This window comes from Coregonus lavaretus (genome assembly GCF_964263955.1).
Source record: "Coregonus lavaretus genome assembly, chromosome: 4".
Lineage (NCBI taxonomy): Eukaryota > Metazoa > Chordata > Actinopteri > Salmoniformes > Salmonidae > Coregonus > Coregonus lavaretus.
In genome coordinates, this window is record NC_139991.1 from 45773334 (window position 1) to 45786809 (window position 13476).

At 42.1% G+C, this 13476-nt stretch overlaps 1 protein-coding gene across 1 annotated transcript in view; it reads right to left on the reverse strand.

Annotated features, from left to right (window-relative positions):
• unc13bb (unc-13 homolog Bb (C. elegans)) overlaps positions 1-13476 on the reverse strand; it is a 99714-nt gene that overhangs the window by 74132 nt on the left and 12106 nt on the right. The window lies entirely within an intron of this gene.

Consider the following 13476-nt stretch of genomic DNA (forward strand, 5'->3'; position numbering starts at 1 on the left):
CCCATGTTTCATGAGCTGAAATAAATAACCCCCAAAATCTTCCATATGGACATAAATCTTATTTACTCTTAAATGTTGTGCACAAATTTGTTTACATCCTTGTTAGTGAGCATTTCTCCTTTGCCAAGATAATCCATCCACCTGACAGGTGTGGCATACCAAGAAGCTGATTAAACAGCATGATCATTACACAGGTGCACCTTGTGCTGGGGACAATAAAAGGCCACTCTAAAATGGCACGCAACACAAGTCGAGGGAGTGTACAATTGGCATGCTGATTGTAGGAATGTCCACCAGAGCTGTTGCCAGAGAATTGAATGTTCATTTCTCTACCATAAGCTGCCTCCAATGTCGTTTTAGAGCATTTGGCAGTATGTCCAACCGGCCTCACAACCGCAGACCATGTGTATGGCGTTGTGTGGGCAAGCGGTTTGCTGAGAGCCCCATGGTGGTGGTGGGGTTATTGTGTGGACAGGCATAAGCTACAGACAATGAACACAACTGCATTTTATCGATGGCAATTTGAATGCACAGAGATACCATGACGAGATCCTGAGGCCCATTGTCGTGCCATTTATCCGCCGCTATCACCTCATGTTTCAGTATGATAATGCACGGCCCCATGTCGAAAGGATCTGTACACAATTCCTGGAAGCTTAAAATGTCCCAGTTCTTCCATGGTCTGCATACTCACCAGACATGTCACCCATTGAGCATGTTTGGGATGCTCTGGATCGACATGTACGACAGCGTGTTCCAGTTCCCGCCAATATCCAGCAACTTCGCACAGCCATTGAAAAGGAGTGGGAGAACATTTCACAGGCCACAATCAACAGCCTGATCAACTCTATGCGAAGGAGATGTCTTGTGCTGCATGAGGAAAATGGTGGTCACCAGATACTGAATGGTTTTCTGATCCACGCCCCTACCTTTTTTTAAAGGTATGTGTGACCAACAAATGCATATCTGTATTCCTAGTCATGTGAAATCCATAGATTAGGGCCGAATGACTTAATGTCAATTGGGACTGATTTCCTTATAACTGCATGTTGCGTTTATATTTTTGTTCAGTATATAATACTGGTACAATACTGATAAACAGTACTTATCCCCACCACATAATTAGGATAGATTGTCATGTTGAAAGTACCTCAGTAATTGTGGGAGGGGACAAAAGAGAAAGAGTAGATTACTGTGTACATGTAGGAGACAAAGTCTCCATATTACTTTGTCTTTATATGACATTGGCAGTAATCTGCAGGACATCAAATGATTTGCCAGACAAGAATCGTAGCACTTCTGTATGCAGGTCAGAAAAACCATGGTGACAGACGTGGCCAAGATGGGATGCAACATGGATAGTAACATGATTGACCAGAGATCAGATTTAGGGCCTGTACAGCAGCAGTAAAGCTAGATTGGCCAGCAGCTTCACTTCGGCTTTGTGCGACTGTGACGGTTGGCGATGTTAGTGAGAGTCCAAGCAAGTCTGTTTCCCCTTCCCCCCTGCACCCAGCCCAATGCACTGACCCTGCTAATCTCACTACAGATGAGAGTCCCACACCACCAGGAAGGCAGCAGATATAGCCTAGCGATTCTTTCCCCAGGCAGATCTGATTCCCTCACTGCAGAGCAGCCTCCCTAACATAGCTCTGGGCATGATCACCACTTCACCTCTGATACTGAGACAGGCCAGTACATAAGGCCTACGTGATGCAGAGATAGTCGGTACTTGTGACCTGCTTCTACAGCAGAAAATGTCACTGTCATCACTCATACCATCAAGTTAAAGACCAAGGTTAAAATACCATTGATTCATAAACATATTGAAAAAGGTAGCACTGTGAAGCAGGTAGTTCCATTTAATAAAACAATGATTGGCAAACTATTTCATATTTATTGTAGGATATTATACACCGAGTGTAGAAAACATTAGGAACCTGTTAAATCCACCTCAGTGTAGATGAAGGGGAGGAGATAGGTTAAAGAAGGATTTTAAGCCTTGAGACAATTGAGACATGGATTGTGTATGTGTGCCATTCAGAGGGTGAATGGGCAACACAACATTTTAAAGTGCATTTGAACGGGGTATGGTAGTAGGTTCCCAGTGCACCGGTTTGAGTGTGTCAAGAATTGCAACGTTGCTGGATTTTTCACGCTCAACAGTTTCCTGTGTGTATCAAGAATGGTCCACCACACAAAGGACATCCAGCCAACTTGACACAACTGTGGGAAGTATTGGAGTCAACAAGGGCCAGCATCCCTATGCAACACTTGACACCTTGTAGTCCACTCAATATTAGGAAGGTGTTCCTAATGTTTTGTACACTCAGTGTATAGTACAGTATACTATGTTGTGTATAAAAATCGAAATAATAGGTACAGAAGATGATCTCCATCTTGATTGTTACTGAAACATATGAAGGCTACAATATGAAACTATTCCACTTTAGTGGTAAGAGGATATGTAACCATGTGACGCCGGTTGGCCCTTCAGCCTGATGTTGCAGTGGTAACTCCCTCTTTCCCTCCATGGAGAGAGGGATGAAAGAAGGAGGGTAGATATGGATGAGCCCATCCTAGTGGCCATGTGCTGTAGTGTACAGTAGGAGACAGCTTCCAGTGCTCACCCTCAACGACAGCATAACATAACGTTGTTGGTTGGTTTCTCCCAAAAAGGAGCCAGCAGCGTTTTGCAGCGGCGCCAGCCCGGGGGGGATTAGAGAGCCCGTGTGACATAACCACCACTTTTCATTTCCTGCGCCAGTGGCAAGAGCGGGCGGGCGGGCGGGCAGACACGTGCCTGCTGACGCACTCTACCAGCCACTAGCCACCAGCCCCCTGCGCCACCACCCACCCCCGCCCTCCCATAGTGCTGCTGATTCTGCCTGACCCACAGCCTGGGGCAGAGGGAAGGGGAGGGGCCAGGATTAGAAACAGTCATCTAAACTATCAGATACAGCACCACTTCCAGTGTAACACAGCTACACACAAACACGCCAGCACCAAAGAGCCCAAACTGTGGATTTGAATGTCGTCCAACAAACCAGTAGACAATTATACACAACACCTGTTTTCCAAGAAGAGCTGTGATCTCCGCCAGACACGCATTCGCCCGCATACGCTTACACCCACCTTTATACAAGGCAATGGGTCTATCGACCTGGGGAAATATACGTCACCAGCTGGTCAGTTTTAGACTGGTCACTTCACATCCCAATGCCTCTCCACCTGTTTTCACAGGTTTCCAAGGTGACAAAAATAAACATTAATTTTGCCATGGACACAAGCTCAACAAAACATCAGATCAATCAATAGAACGGGTACACAATGAGACTGTATAGGGCAACAATGTGATGCATGCAAGGACCACATTCTACAGAGAAGGAAACAATGCATTAACACTATGGAATAACACCTGTTAGCCCCAGAGGATTCATTAGATATAGAACCAGGCTAATAAAGACTAGCCAGCATTTAAATTAGCAGGGCTTGACATTCAGGTCAATTTGCCAGTGCTAACTGAAAGCTACTGGCCCGAATGAAAAGAATACTGGCCCAGGAAAGTGGATGATGCGCACATCATTTAAAAGGCATCTTTAATTAGCGGGCTGAGCAAGTAGCCTAAAGCCTCTAATGACCTACCCTCCATACACAAATAATTACATTTTAACTTGACAATATCATATTTACATTGATTGTTTGGAGGGAAGAAATACAACCGCATCTCAAAAAGGTTGTTAATTGTTAGCGATTTTTTACAGTCACTCTACAGGCCCTATGAAATCAGTTTTATCTTTTGGTAAATTCCTTTTTCCAGGTTTTATTTTTCCAGGTTACCGAGTTGTCCTAGGTTTATCAGGTTCACTCTCAAAAATCACACTTTTTTAAATAGAAAAACTAAACCAATTGAAAGTCCACAAAAATGCTTAAACCACAATCAGGAGACCACTTGAGGTCTGGGAAAAATAATATAAAAAAATATATTTATATATACAGTGAGGGAAAAAAGTATTTGATCCCCTGCTGATTTTGTACGTTTGCCCACAGACAAAGACATGATCAGTCTATAATTTTAATGGTAGGTTTACTTGAACAGTGAGAGACAGAATAACAACAAAAAAATCCAGAAAAACGCATGTCAAAAATGTTATAAATTGATTTGCATTTTAATGAGGGAAATAAGTATTTGACCCCTCTGCAAAACATGACTTAGTACTTGGTGGCAAAACCCTTGTTGGCAATCACAGAGGTCAGACGTTTCTTGTAGTTGGCCACCAGGTTTGCACACATCTCAGGAGGGATTTTGTCCCACTCCTCTTTGCAGATCTTCTCCAAGTCATTAAGGTTTCGAGGCTGACGTTTGGCAACCCGAACCTTCAGCTCCCTCCACAGATTTTCTATGGGATTAAGGTCTGGAGACTGGCTAGGCCACTCCAGGACCTTAATGTGCTTCTTCTTGAGCCACTTCTTTGTTGCCTTGGCCGTGTGTTTTGGGTCATTGTCATGCTGGAATACCCATCCACGACCCATTTTCAATGCCCTGGCTGAGGGAAGGAGGTTCTCACCCAAGATTTGACAATACATGGCCCCGTCCATCGTCCCTTTGATGCGGTGAAGTTGTCCTGTCCCCTTAGCAGAAAAACACCTCCAAAGCATAAATGTTTCCACCTCCATGTTTGACGGTGGGGATGGTGTTCTTGGGGTCATAGGCAGCATTCCTCCTCCTCCAAACACAGCGAGTTGAGTTGATGCCAAAGAGCTCCATTTTGGTCTCATCTGACCACAACACTTTCACCCAGTTGTCCTCTGAATCATTCAGATGTTCATTGGCAAACTTCAGACGGGCCTGTATATGTGCTTTCTTGAGCAGGGGGACCTTGCGGGCGCTGCAGGATTTCAGTCCTTCACGGCGTAGTGTGTTACCAATTGTTTTCTTGGTGACTATGGTCCCAGCTGCCTTAAGATCATTGACAAGATCCTCCTGTGAAGTTCTGGGCTGATTCCTCACCGTTCTCATGATCATTGCAACTCCACGAGGTGAGATCTTGCATGGAGCCCCAGGCCGAGGGATATTGACAGTTCTTTTGTGTTTCTTCCATTTGCGAATAAATCGCACCCTGTTGTCACCTTCTCACCAAGCTGCTTGGCGAAGCCCATTCCAGCCTTGTGTAGGTCTACAATCTTGTCCCTGACATCCTTGGAGAACTCTTTGGTCTTGGCCATGGTGGAGAGTTTGGAAACTGATTGATTGATTGCTTCTGTGGACAGGTGTCTTTTATACAGCTAACAAGCTGAGATTAGGAGCACTCCCTTCAAGAGTGTGCTCCTAATCTCAGCTCGTTACCTGTATAAAAGACACCTGGGAGCTAGAAATCTTTCTGATTGAGAGGGGGTCAAATACTTATTCCCCTCATTAAATTGCAAATAAATGTATAACATTTTCGACATGTGTTTTTCTGGATTTTGATTTGTTGTTATTCTGTCTCTCACTGTTCAAATAAACCTACCATTAACATTATAGACTGATCATTTCTTTGTCAGTGGGTAAACGTACAAAATCAGCAGGGGATCAAATACTTTTTTCCCCTCACTATATATATATATATATATATATATATATATACACATATATACACACACACACACAGTTGAAGTCGGAAGTTTACATACACTTAGGGTGGAGTCATTAAAACTCGTTTTTCAACCACTCCACAAATTTATTTTTAAGAAACTATAGTTTTGGCAAGTCGGTTAGGACATCTACTTTGTGCATGACACAAGTAATTTTTCAAACAATTGTTTACAGACAGATTATTTCACTTATAATTCACTGTGTATCACAATTCCAGTGGGTCAGATGTTTACATACACTAAGTTGACGGTGCCTTTAAACAGCTTGGAAAATTCCAGAAAATGATGTCATGGCTTTAGAAGCTTTTGATAGGCTAATTGACATAATTTGAGTCAATTGGAGGTGTACCTGTGGATGTATTTCAAGGCCTACCTTCAAACTCAGTGCCTCTTTGCTTGATATCATGGGAAAATCAAAAGAAATTAACCAAGACCTCAGAAAAAAATGTGTAGACCTCCACAAGTCTGGTTCATCCTTGGGCGCAATTTCCAAATGCATGAAGGTACCACGTTCATCTGTACAAACAATAGTACGCAAGTATAAACACCATGGGACCACGCAGCCGTCATACCGCTCAGGAAGGAGACGCATTCTGTCTCCTACTGATGAAAGTACTTTGGTGCGAAAAGTGCAAATCAATCCCAGAACAACAGCAAAAGGACCTTGTGAAGATGCTGGAGGAAACGGGTACAAAAGTATCTATATCCACAGTAAAACGAGTCCTATATCAACATAATCTGAAAGGCCGCCCAGCAAGGAAGAAGCCACGGCTCCAAAACCGCCATAAAAAAGCTAGACTACAGTTTGCAACTGCACATGGGGACAAAGATCGTACTTTTTGGAGAAATGTCCTCTGGTCTGATGAAACAAAAATAGAACTGTTTGGCCATAATGACCATCGTTATGTTTGGAGGAAAAAGGGGGGACTTGCAAGCCGAAGAACACCATCCCAACCGTGAAGCACAGGGGTGGCAGCATCATGCTGTGGGGGTGCTTTGCTGCAGGAGGGACTGGTGCACTTCACAAAATAGACAGCATCATGAGGAAGGAAAATTATGTGGATATATTGAAGCAACATCTCAAGACATCAGTCAGGAAGTTAAAGCTTGGTCGCAAATGGGTCTTCCAAATGGACAATGAACCCAAGCATACATCAAAAGTTGTGGCAAAATGGCTTAAGGACAACAAAGTCAAGGTATTGGAGTGGCCATCACAAAGCCCTGACCTCAAACCTATAGAATATTTGTGGGCAGAACTGAAAAAGCGTGTGCGAGCAAGGAGGCCTACAAACCTGACTCTGTTACACCAGCTCTGTCAGGAGGAATGGGCCAAAATTCACCCAACTTATTGTGGGAAGCTTGTGGAAGGCTACCTGAAACGTTTGATCCAAGTTAAACAATTTAACAGCAATGCTACCAAATACTAATTGAGTGTATGTAGACTTCTGTCCCACTGGGAATGTGATGAAAGAAATAAAAGCTGAAATAAATAATTATCTCTACTATTATTCTGACATTTCACATTCTTAAGATCCTAACTGACCTAAAACAGGGAATTTTTACTAGGATTAAATGTCAGGAATTGTGAAAAATGTATTTGGCTAAGGTGTATGTAAACTTCTGACTTCAACTGTACATACACAATATATATATATATATATATATATATATATATATATATATATATATATATATATAGTTGCCCTTTAATTCAATTGATCAACTAGCAAGATACTTTTTGTACTGTACAATGTAGGCTATATGTGACGGCAGAGTTTGCTAAACAAATGCCCCGCGACTGATACAAATCCTCATGAGATCATTCTGCCAGGTAGGCCTACCTTGCAGTCAACATTTAATTGGGAAGGTTTTTGGGGAAAGCCTTTAGAAATGGTCATTGAAACAGCGCATGATGAATGAATTGCGCATCGCAAAGATTCAACCAAAACTTCGGAACTTTTTGAATACCTGGTCTGCATACCCATTTTTGCAAACCCATTGCTGTTTGAATAAATCTTGGTAATTATTTTTTTTAAGCTAATTGTGAACCAAAAACTAATGTGACCAGCTTAAAAAATAAATTTAAAAATCACTGGCACCCTAGCAACCAATAAAAAATTGGTGTCACGCTGCCAAGTCAGAGCCTGGCAAATGTGAATGTTTTGGTCACAGTTTTGAGCCCTGCAGCTATGTGGCTAGCCCCAGAGGACTAGTTATATTGACACCAGCTGTAAGCTATAGATCCCCAGCAGTGACACCGGGTAAACAGCCAGGCCCAGGGCTCTGGGGTGAGAAGACACAGGTCTAATTACAGTCTTAGGAGGACAGGCAGTCAATAACAACAATACAGCCATTACATTACAACCATGCCCTGAAGACACTCACCATCTCCCCCTTACAAATTAGATGCCCCATGCCTTGTCTTGGACCACACTTGCTACTTCCCATGAATACGAGGTAAAAGATAAGAAGAGAAGGAGGAGACCTTGATTAGAACAGAGCCACTTAGTGATGGCGGTCTCTCCCTGAAAGAGCTCTTCCACCTTGCACAAAGGAATGATACCATCTACCATTAGAAGGAAACACCAACCCTCTGTCATAACACACACACACACACGTGCAGCGGCACGCACGCACGGAAATAAGCATAAACAAAAGCAAACAAGAAAATGCTCATCTAGGTGCCGCTCCTAGTGGCCGGTGATTGTAATGCAGGGAAACTGAAATACGGCTGTGACTGTCTTGGAATGTGAGGTTACGTAATTGGCCAGGCCAATGTACACGATCACCGACATAACCGTTAAATTCTGTTTGTACACTTGTTTTCATGGATATGCTTCTTAATAAAACCTATTTGAAACAAACAATTACACTTTGTTATTATCATGCCATTTCATTCGTATTCAGGTTATTACTTACAGGCCTAAATATTAATAAATTAACAAATAAAAAAATGCCAGGTTGGAGAGGATCTGTTGCATTTTCGTATTGACACAACATTAACGGAGTCAAAATAAAGATATATGCCTACCTTGTCCTTGTCTGTTGGCTTTTCTGCATATTTTTTATACAGATCCTATTTCGACGCACAAAACCATTCAAACTAAGTCCGATGGGTTTTCTCCCACTTTTCCCGTAACATTCGCATAATATCACAAGCCCTGCTGCTGCAGTCATTCGATGGCATTGGCATATGTTCTTCAAAGAGAGGACATCATAAAGAGATAAATAATGTAGCCTAAGCTACTGAAAATAGGCCTTTTACAAGATTAAATCATGACATGTGTATTTGATTCTTATTAAAGAGATGGAGTCCAGACAGGCAAGGAAACTTTCTGAATGGACATGGAGAGAATCAGCGAACTCACACACGCACACCTCCGTAAAAGATTCCGTCAATCAAAGCCACCAGTAGGCTTGGGCGCTATACCGGATTTACCGTATACCGGGGTATTTGGAAATAGCCACAGGATGGTTTTTCAATACCGTTGAAACTATACATTTAAATATTTGTAGCTACTGTGTGAAAAACAAAGAATTCTGCATGGTTATAAGATAATGAATTGACAAGGAAAGACTGAAAGGGATAGCTATGAAGATGAAATTGACAATCATTAAAATAGAAACAAATACAAGCAACATGTCCATAGCCTATTTATCAGCGACGCTGATTAATCGAGGGGGAAGTGTTGGAAAGATTGTTGAAATACTGAGAGGAACTATTATGATTTGAATGGATGTAAAAATAAAAAAAGATTTCGTTGACTTACTGTGTGAGGTGAAGAAAGAATTACTGAGAAGCCGAGCTGGGCACTTTACTACATTTGACATTTGCGAGAAGCAGGCCAGCTACTTCTATGCATCCTCAGGTGCGTGCGCGTGCTCTGTCAACATTAACAGGACAGAGAAACCAGACACATGCTCATTGCTCACATGGAGCGTGTAAATTATGGTATTAAATAAACCAAAACTTGTTTCTCACAAGTGTAGCAGGTTATGAACTCTGCAAACAACGTTTCCACTACGAGAATGAGAACGGTAAATTACTGTAATTAATACATGCATTAATAGAAATTAATGTAACGAAATGACAGGGATTAACGGTAAATTGCCTGTTTTACCAACGGTAGGCTACCACATGGGCATTCATAACAGTGCATTGCGAGCCGACACTGGTAGCCTAGGCTAGTATTCTACTTTGCGGGGATAGGAGGGCGGAAACGTTTTTTTCTCACACCTAGGATGGCATATATCGGCCAGGACCGGGCCTGATCAGTGTTGATTAGTCTATAAATTAAGGAAAGATTCCGTATCAAATTATACCATGCCAGGTTGGAGAAGATTGGCGCATTGTCCATTTGACACAACATTAGTGCATTAGGCTATAGGCCTCAGAGCCAGAACAACCTTGTCAACTGCTGTTGAATAATTAATTAAAGTCAGAAATATCCAACCTTTTTTTTAAAGACAGATGTATTAATTTACTAGCAAGCAATGAAAGCGTGCATTGTATAAAATAAAGTCCACACATCAAAGATTTATTTTCTGAAGTGCCATGGCCGATAGCGCTCTACACCTCCTCGCATCTAGCCGGATTAGCTGCTCCAGCATCAATGGACAGTTGGAAAGAGGAGATGTAGAATGTTTAATAGACAGACAAAGTTAGCAAAACACTTGCTTATAATCATTAGTGGGCAAATCATCAAATCAAATCAAATGAAATTTTATTGGTCACATGCGCCGAATACAACAGGTGCAGACATTACAGTGAAATGCTTACTTACAGCCCTTAACCAACAGTGCATTTATTTTAAACAAAAAAAGTAAAAATAAAACAACAACAAAAAAAGTGTTGAGAAAAAAAAGAGCAGAAGTAAAATAAAGTGACAGTAGGGAGGCTATATATACAGGGGGGTACCGTTGCAGAGTCAATGTGCGGGGGCACCGGCTAGTTGAGGTAGTTGAGGTAATATGTACATGTGGGTAGAGTTAAAGTGACTATGCATAAATACTTAACAGAGTAGCAGCAGCGTAAAAAGGATGGGGTGGGGGGGCAGTGCAAATAGTCCGGGTAGCCATGATTAGCTGTTCAGGAGTCTTATGGCTTGGGGGTAGAAGCTGTTGAGAAGTCTTTTGGACCTAGACTTGGCACTCCGGTACCGCTTGCCGTGCGGTAGCAGAGAGAACAGTCTATGACTAGGGTGGCTGGAGTCTTTGACAATTTTGAGGGCCTTCCTCTGACACCGCCTGGTATAGAGGTCCTGGATGGCAGGAAGCTTTGCCCCAGTGATGTACTGGGCCGTACGCACTACCCTCTGTAGTGCCTTGCGTTCGGAGGCCAAGCAGTTGCCATACCAGGCGGTGATGCAACCAGTCAGGATGCTCTCGATGGTGCAGCTGTAGAATTTTTTGAGGATCTGAGGACCCATGCCAAATCTTTTTAGTCTCCTGAGGGGGAATAGGCTTTGCCGTGCCCTCTTCACGACTGTCTTGGTGTGTTTGGACCATGATAGTTCGTTGGTGATGTGGACACCAAGGAACTTGAAGCTCTCAACCTGTTCCACTACAGCCCCGTCGATGAGAATGGGGGCGTACATGATCTTCTCTGATCAGTGATCAGTCTCCACACTCTGACAGTAGACAGTCAGCAATCATTTCCTGCTCGAAGCTGGACTGCCTATGCTTCTTGATGCTGGATCAAATCAAATTTTATTCGTCACGTTTCATAAACAACAGGTGTAGACTAACAGTGAAATGCTTACGGGCCCTTCCCAACAATGCAGCGAGAGAGAGAAAATAGAGAAATAAGTAATAACACGTAATAATAAATACACAATGAGTAACAATAACTTGGCTATACGTTTACACAGCGTACCAGCACCGAGTCGATGTGCAGGGGTACGAAGTAATTAAGGTAGATACAGTATGTACATATACAGTGCCTTCAGAAAGTATTCATACCCCTTGACTTTTTACACATTTTGTTGTGTTACAGCCTGAATTGAAAATGTATTAAATTGTGTGTTTTTTATTTTATTTTTACAGGCCTACACACAATACCCCCATAATGTCAAAGTGGAATTATGTTTTTCGAAATTTTAACAAACTAATACAACATGAAACGCTGAAATGTATTGAGTCAATAAGTATTCAACCCCTTTGTTATGGCAAGCCTAAAATAAGTTCAGGAGTAAACATGTGCTTATCAAGTCACATAATAAGTTGCATGTGTGCAATAGTGTTTAACATAATTTTTTTAATGACTACCTCATCTCTGTACCCCACACATACAAATTATATGTAAGGTCCCTCAGTCGAGCAGTGATTCAACCACAAAGACCAGGGAGGTTTTCCAATGCCTCGCAAAGAAGGGCACCTATTGGTAGATTGGTAAAAAACAAAAGTGACATTGAATATCCCTTTGAGCATGGTGAAGTTATTAATTCCACTTTAGATGGTGTATCAATACACCCAGTCACTACAAAGATACAGGCGTCCTTCTGCTCAGGGATTTCACCATGAGGCCATCGGTGACTTTAAAACAGAGTTTAATGGCTGTGGTAGGTGAAAACTGAGGATGGATCAACAACATTGTAGTGACTCCACAATACTAACCTAATTGACAGAGTGAATAGAAGGAAGCCTGTACAGAATACAAATATTCCAAAACATGCATCCTGTTTGCAACAAGGCACTAAAGTAATACTGCAAAAACTGTGGCAAAGCAATAGATTTTTTGTCCTGAATACAAAGTGTTATGTTTGGGGCAAATCCAATACAAACACGTTGCTGAGTACCACTCTCCATATTTTCAAGCATAGTGGTGGCTGCATCATGTTCTGGGTATGTTGTGATCGTTAAGGACTGGGGAGTTTTTCAGGACATTTTTTTTTGAAAATAATGTGTACATTTTGCACAATCCAGGTGTGGAAAGCTCTTAGAGACGTACCCAGAAAGACTTACAGCTGTAATCGCTGCCAAAAGTGACTCAGGAGTGTGAATACTTATGTAAATGAGATCTGTGTATTTAATTTTCAATATATTTGCAACATTTTCTAAAAACAGGTTTTCACTTTCCATTAAGGGGTATTGTGTGTAGATTGAATTCAGGCTGTAACACAATAAAATGTGGAATAAGGGGTATGAATACTTTCTGAAGGCACTGTAACTAGGAATAAAGTCACTAGGCAACAGATAATAAACAGTAGCTGCAGCGTATGCGATGAGTAATACAGAGCGATAGTCATAGTCATTTAGACAGGTTACCTTGGCGTTCTCGGGCACAGGGACTATTGTGTTGAACTTGAAACATGTAGGTATTACAGACTGGATCAGGGAGAGGTTGAAATTGTCACTGAAGACACTTGAACAGTGTTTTCCACCAGCGCCGGCTGTCAGCTATACAGCCGATTTACAGTGTCATTTTCAGCCGGGTACTTTTTCCATTTGAATTAACTAGGCTACTTTTCAATTCACTAGTCAGAAAAAAGTCTGCAGAGCCATCTCCCGCTAGAATGAACAATATGCATCTTCTAGCGATCTATTGATAAGACAGGCGCCTGTCAGTTACAAAGTGAGCGATGACAGGGAAAGACTGCTGGTTTGACAGTCTGCTGTTGGTCCCACCTCTCGATACCTGGGTGTGTGTGTTGTGTGCACAGTGCACTGTGGTTGCAGTCAGATTTCTACACGGAGGGACAGAGCATGAATTTGCACGTCCCATATAATGTAATAATGATTAATCGAAATTCACTTAGCCTATTGTTTTCAGGCATATTCATTTATTTTATTTCGCGTGCAGGGTCAGACATTAACGATGGCCTGCCGGGGCCAGTATATCTC